This window comes from Nansenia antarctica (assembly GCF_963989245.1).
Source record: "Nansenia antarctica genome assembly, chromosome: 8".
Taxonomy (NCBI): domain Eukaryota; kingdom Metazoa; phylum Chordata; class Actinopteri; order Argentiniformes; family Microstomatidae; genus Nansenia; species Nansenia antarctica.
In genome coordinates this window covers 28,415,037-28,422,077 of record NC_137678.1, presented here as the reverse complement: position 1 = coordinate 28,422,077, position 7,041 = coordinate 28,415,037, and positions in this window count along the sequence as shown.

The window sequence follows — 7,041 nt, the reverse complement described above, 5'->3', positions numbered from 1 at the left end:
TAACATCACGGTATGCTGACTTGTGTATACACTGGCTTGTCTGTGTGTGTTGCCTGAACAATGTCCCAATATGTATTTTTATATCCCTCTGTCAGATATGCAGCTTGATGATGGCAGGCTCTACCAATGGCAGCTGGATGATGGGAAAGGCTGGTGTAACGTAGCAAACAATCACATTCTGGAGGCCCAGTACTCCCAGCCCAACACCAAAGGGATCAACATTTACAACACCCCCTATGGGTAAGGCAAGGACGTACACCCGAAGGACGACGGCAACAGACTGATTGAAACAGTGGTTAATTGATCAGCACAGTCTCTCACATCTTCTCTTAATTTATTCTCTCTGTCTCTCTCTCTCATCTGTCTTTTTTTTCTCTCTCTCTCTCTCTCTCTCTCTCTCTCTCTCTCTCTCTCTCTCTCTCTCTCTCTCTCTCTCTCTCTCTCTCTCTCTCTCTCTCTCTCTCTCTCTCTAGGGAAGTGTGTATTGATTTCAAGGCCATGAGGATCAGAGGTAAAAAGAATCTGAGCGTGAGGCGTTTGGACGGCCAGCAGACAAAGTGGATGTGGTACTACAGCAGCAGTCGTGGCTGGGAGAAGTTTGGAGGAAAGGTTAGACTACCAGGCACCAACCCAGAGTGTAGCCATATATCGATAGGCTTCACCTGTATCTAGACAACGAGCAATTCTTCACTTGAACGGTCTGCTGCGGTGTTTCTGCTGTACATGAATTCTTCAAGTCGTGATTCTTAATGGCCGCTTCTTAAGGGAGGTTTGGTTGAATTCCTGTGGTTCGTAAAGAACGTTTAGCGACTGATTGGATGTGTTTTCTGACACAGGATTCAAAGGGAAACCCAGGCCCGGCCAAGAGTTCTGACATCGAGAAAAAGTACCAGAGTAACCCAAAGAGTTCCTTCACATTCAACATCGGCACCGACGTCTATGAGATCCGCTTCAGAGGTCTGTCAGTTAGGCTACAGAACCCATACACAACCATCCCAGAATGCACCTTTTCACACAAGTTAGGGTGCATTTAGATATTTCAAGTTTGTGAATGTGGTTGGAGTGGTGTGTTTGTATCTGTGCTGAACAAATGCGATGCAGTCTGTGTGCTTATTGGCTGTTATTTCGTTATTTCCGTGTGTTTATTTGTCCGAAAGGCGTCAGGTGAGTGCCAAGCGGAAGAGAAAAGTTGTTCGTCGTCCGAAGTACCAGTCTCCCCAAAGTGGACCAGGGTGAGTTACAGTTAGGTAAAGGCACAATCCGTAAGACTTCTGTCCCTAATAGCAAACATCTACCGGCGGTGTTTTGATTTGCGTGCATAGTCATCTTTAATGACTGTTGATTTATGATTATTGATTCCCAAAACATCTTGATTTGACGATGCCCCTCTCTGATTGGACAGAATTGTTCGAGCAACGTCAGGTGTCCAGAGAATGGGCGTGTCCTCAGCAGCAGGCCAGTCACCTAAGTGGCAGTGTGGGGGGAGTGGAAAGTGGTTCACCTTCAAACAGAGTGTGAGATTCATTTTACAGAGACTACCAATGTTGTTAATACTCCGAAAGGAACTTGTACTCAAAACGCATGAAACATGATTCTTGGAACGGTAAATAATATGATTATTTAAATAATTGTTGGTGTAGTGCATTTTGGCAGTCAAAATTAATAAAATCTGGGATCACGTGGGCTGGCAATGGAGTAGGACGTGTTTCGCTTGAGCTCCCGTCGGACTTCTGTTTTATTTAAGTTAATAAGCGTTTTACATTACAAAATACTGGGAAACCTGTCCCTAACATATTCCTAAAATCAAAAGTCTGTGTATTTAGGGGTCAATGGCTGCAAATCTGCGCAAATATAAGTACAATCCGTCCACTACTAGGCCAAACGCCACCGCGACATCGAGTCCCACAGCTACCCCGGCTCAGACAGCCCCGCCCCGGACAGACAGCCCAGTGATGGACGCTGTAGCATTGAAAACAGAGATTCTCCTCTCGCTGAAATCCGACATTGTCGAGGTGATAAAGACAAAGATTAAAAATGCACTAGCCGAAGATTTCAACTATATTAAAAGTGAACTTCAAGCAGTAAAATCGGAAATAATTAACAATACTGCGGCAGTTCAGTCTCAGATTGACCAAATAAAGGCTACAATCACTGGGGTGGAGGGCGGCCTATCAACGTGGTCGGACGAAGTGGTGGCCCTGCGGACTACGGTGACGGGCTTGAAAGCAGAGGTAACCGGGCCAGAGAGAAATGCGACGACATGGAGGGAAGAATGAGGAGATGCAACATCAGAATACTAGGGGTGGCCGAGACGAATGGATCATGCTCTACTGCATCGGTCTCGAAACTACTGAGGGAAGCGCTACAACTGGATAGAGATGTGCTTGTGGACCGTTCACACAGAACCCTGGCTCCGAGGAGACCGGAGGGGAAACCACGCGCCATCATTGCTAAACTCCATTACTACCAGGACTGCGTTGAGGTGCTGAGCTGCGCGCGCACTCGAGCTCCTCTCCGGGTCAACGGGCAGACCATTGCCATCTTTCCGGATTATGCTGTCAGCGTCGCCAGGGTCAGGGCTGCGTTCACGGAGGTCAGGAAGCTGCCTGGTGGAGTGGAGAGGAAAAACAACTACCCATACGCCGAAGAAGAAGGAAGCTGCTGCGCAACCGTCAGGGCATCCGGTATGGCATACTGTTCCCAGCCCGACTCCGCATCACACACAACGGAGAAGAAAAGGAATTCACAGATGCAGACAAAGCGATGGACTACGTTAAGAAGAACGTCATCCCTGCAACAGGCTAAGGGTAGGTCGCCCCCAGCCACGGGCCAGTGGGGCTCAGTGTCATTACAAGACCAACTCTGACGGGACGATATCTGTTTAAATATATTCAATGCCACCCCTTTGTTGTTATTGTAGTTCTTCACAGCAGTTTATATGCAAGTGTTGAAAGAGACTGGACATATATGTTAGTTCAATTTAAAACTTACCCCAAGGGGGAAATAATCTATCTGTTTATTCATAAGGGGCAGGGAAGTGAAAATTACCTGACCAGGAGACTGTTTTTATTTGTTTCTTAATTTCTACTGCGTTAATGCTTCTCTCCGATCCTTTTATTTATTTCTGTTTCTAGACATAATTATTATTACTCTTATTTCTTTATATATATTTATATATACAATGTAAAATGTATTCGACAATGTCAAAATTAAGGTTAGGGGGTTTTCACCCTCCTTTTGTTTTACCTCAAGGTTCGACGGGAGCCTGAAATGTTAACAAACTACTCCTTGCTATTCTGTTTGGTACTATAACCAAGCAAAGGCGAACACTCTTAAAGGTTGTTCGCACAGCTGCCTGTTCAGACTCGCAGCCTGGGACCATGTCCCAAAAGTCTGTCCAGACACTCATGTCGGTTGAGTGTCCGGATTTTTCATTTTTATTTCTTTGTTCAGATCCCACTGTTCCACAGGGATCATACCGGAAGAATAAGAGCAACGTGTATGTTTATGTATTTTGTTTTCTTTTACATTATTTTGTTTTTTTCCCTTATGTATACTCCCCAACTCCCCCACATGGTGTTGTTGTGTTGTGTTGCACTTTTATATGTCGATTTTGTAGTGAGTAGTTTTGCAGTGCTTGAAGTGAACAGATTTGCATGTTTTTTGCACCGTTGTGTGTGTGTTTTCCAGGTTTGTTTCTCATTTGAATAAAAATGAGATATTTGACAGATGACATGGTATAGTTGTTACATTTCATTTGGGGCGGCTGTGGCTCAGCGGGTAGAGCCGGCGTCTAATGATCTCAAAGTCGGCAGCTTGCAGCATTTCGAATCCTAGTTTTTACGTTGTGATGTAATCGTTTTTTAAATGCTGTGATGGACTTATAAGATTTAATATGTTTTTAATTGACCACGCATTGACCACTACTTCCTCAGAGGTAGGGCAAATCAGTCGAGTGAAGCCCAGTGGCAGGATATTCACCACAGTCCACAGGGTATCAGAACCCCAGACGAAGCTCAACCAAGCACAGATCCATCAACGGACATGAGTCCAGAGCCTATCCAGCCACAGACAGCAGTAGAGAGGAAGATGAATGGACGAAAGCCTCAAATCTTGTGGCCTAAAGCCTGCCAGAAAAAGGAGTGGGAAAACACCGACACAGACCTTGTCCATCTTCTAGAAGGTCTGAAAGGGGGCGTGGAAAGAAAACTGGACAAGATTGGAGAGATCATTTACAGCTATGGAGCAGAGAGATTTGGGGTGAAAAGTAAGAACCATGGGACACAGAAGGAACCATCAGCCCATCTCAAGTCCAGGAGACAACAAGAGATTGAAAGACTTGTGAAAGAAAGAAGGTGCCTGAGAAAACAGTGGAAGAAGGCCACAGAAGTGGAAAGGAAAGGACTTGAGGCACTACAGGCCGACATCAAGCAGCGTCTTGCAACACTGCGAAGAGCAGAATGCTTGAGAAAGCAACACAAGAAGAAAGAGCGAACGAGGACTGCCTTCTACAGAGATCCCTACAAGTTCGTCAAAGACCTCTTTGTCAAGGAGAAAACGGGGACCCTCAAAGTACCCATAAGGGAACTAGAGGAGCACCTGAGGAAGACCTACTCTGACAACCAGAGGCATGTGCCAGCCAGCATTCCGGATGACATGCCATCAATCCAACCACCTGAGCACCAGATGGAAACAAGGCCCCCTACATGGAGCGAAGTTGAGAGCACAGTAAAACGGGCAAGAACAGCCTCAGCCCCTGGGCCCAACGGCATTCCATACAGGCTATATAAGAACAGTCCAGGCGTCTTGAAGTACCTCTGGAAGCTAATGAAAGTGGCATGGGAAAAGGGAATCATACCAAAGGCATGGCGAAGGGCAGGAGGGATCCTGATTCCCAAAGAGAAGAATTCCTCAACCATCGACCAGTTCCGCCAGATCAGTCTACTGAATGTGGAAGGAAAGATTTTCTTCAGTGTTGTGGCCCAGAGGCTCTCAGTATTCTTGCAGAAGAACAACTTTGTTGACACCTCAGTGCAGAAGGCAGGGATAAGTGGATTCTCAGGATGCCTGGAACACACAAATGTCATCTGGCACCAGATACAAACGGCCAAGAAGGAGAAGAAAGACCTGCATGTGGTTTTCTTAGATCTTGCCAATGCCTTCGGGTCAGTGCCTCATGAGATTTTGTGGACAGCGTTCAACTTCTTCCAAGTCCCAGAGGGCATCACAAGGCTGGTCAAAGCCTACTTCCAGGACCTCCAGTTCTGTGTTACAGCACAAGCCAGTACAACTGCTTGGCAGCACCTCGAGATAGGCATAATGGCGGGCTGCACCATCTCTCCACTGGCGTTTACCATGGCAATGGAGCTCATTATTCGAGCATCCCGATGGGTTGTTGGAGGGGAACAGTTGAAGAGCGGGCTGCGTCTTCCACCAATCAGGGCGTACATGGATGACATGACGACAATAACAACAACAAACGCATGCACCAAACGCCTGCTGGATAAACTCCAGGGAAACATCAAATGGGCACGAATGGAGATTAAACCCAGTAAGTCCCGCAGTATCTCCATTGTCAAAGGCAAGCTCGCCAATGAGAGGTTCCACGTCAACAACGAGCCAATACCAACAGTTCTGGAGAAGCCCATCAAAAGCCTTGGTCGCTGGTATAGCGCAGAACTCAAAGACTCGAAGCAGGTGGAACAACTCAAGCAGGATACAATCAGTGGCCTCAAGCAGATCAACAACACTGCTCTCCCTGGGAAGCTGAAACTGTGGTGCTTTCAGTTTGGACTGCTGCCCCGTCTCATGTGGCCAATTTCCATCTACGAGGTCACACTATCCCATGCCAACCGGCTGGAGAGACTGGTGAATGCACAAGTGAGGAAGTGGCTTGGACTGCCGAGAGGCCTTAGCAGCATAGGCCTGTATGGCAACGGAGCCCTCTCCCTACCAATCTCAAGCCTGGTGGAGGAGTACAAATGTGCCAAATCAAGGCTGGAAATGACTCTCACAGAATCCCGGGATCCATTCGTCAGAGGTGCTGCTCCAATCCTAGCAACGGGGAGGAAATGGAAGCCATCTGCAGCAGTTGCGGTGGCAAAGACCGCCCTCAGACACCGGGATATAGTGGGGCATGTCCAACATGGCAGAGGGGGCCTTGGCTTGGAAACAACAACACCCACATGGCAAAAGGCTACTCCAACCGAACGGCGGAAGATGGTGGGTGAGGAGGTGCGCCACCAGGAGGAAGCAGCCAGGTGCGCCAAGGCAGTCTCCCAAGCCCAGCAAGGCCGCTGGATGAAGTGGGAGAGCGTGGAGAGGAGGAAAATCACGTGGAACGAGCTGTGGAGCATGGAGTCTAATAGGCTAAGTTTCATCATCAGAGCCACATATGATGTCCTGCCCTCTCCTACCAACCTACATCTCTGGTATGGAGAGGACCCAGCCTGTCTCCAGTGTGCAGCCCCAGCAACCCTCAAACACATCTTGGTGGGTTGCAAGACCAGTCTAACTCAAGGAAGATACACCTGGCGCCACAACCAAGTGCTAAAGTGCTTGGCTGCCGAACTTGAGCACAAGAGGGTAACCACCAACGCCATGCCTCTAAATGCCCAGACTACCTTTCCACGGAAAACAACCTTCATCCGGGAAGGGGAGAAACAGCGGACCAAGCCACCATGGGGCTTAGAGCCTTCAGCCGCTCCGCCCCTCGCCTCTGGAACTCCCTCCCCCCCGACATCAGGAACATTGACTCTATCATCTCATTTAAAACCCACCTCAAAACCCACCTGTTTACGCAGGCGTATCCCTGTTGATTTGCTTTTCCCGTGCTGCTCTGCTGCTGGCTATGTTTTATACTGTATGTTTCTATGTATTTTGTGTTTTGAATTTTGTGGCTGTTTTTAGATTTGTTGTTGTACGGCGACCTTGAGTGCCATGAAAGGCGCCATATAAATAAAATGTATTATTATTATTATTATTATCACCTCCAGACTCAGGCCCACTGAACGCAGCCCGGGATTGGGAAATGCGGGTAGA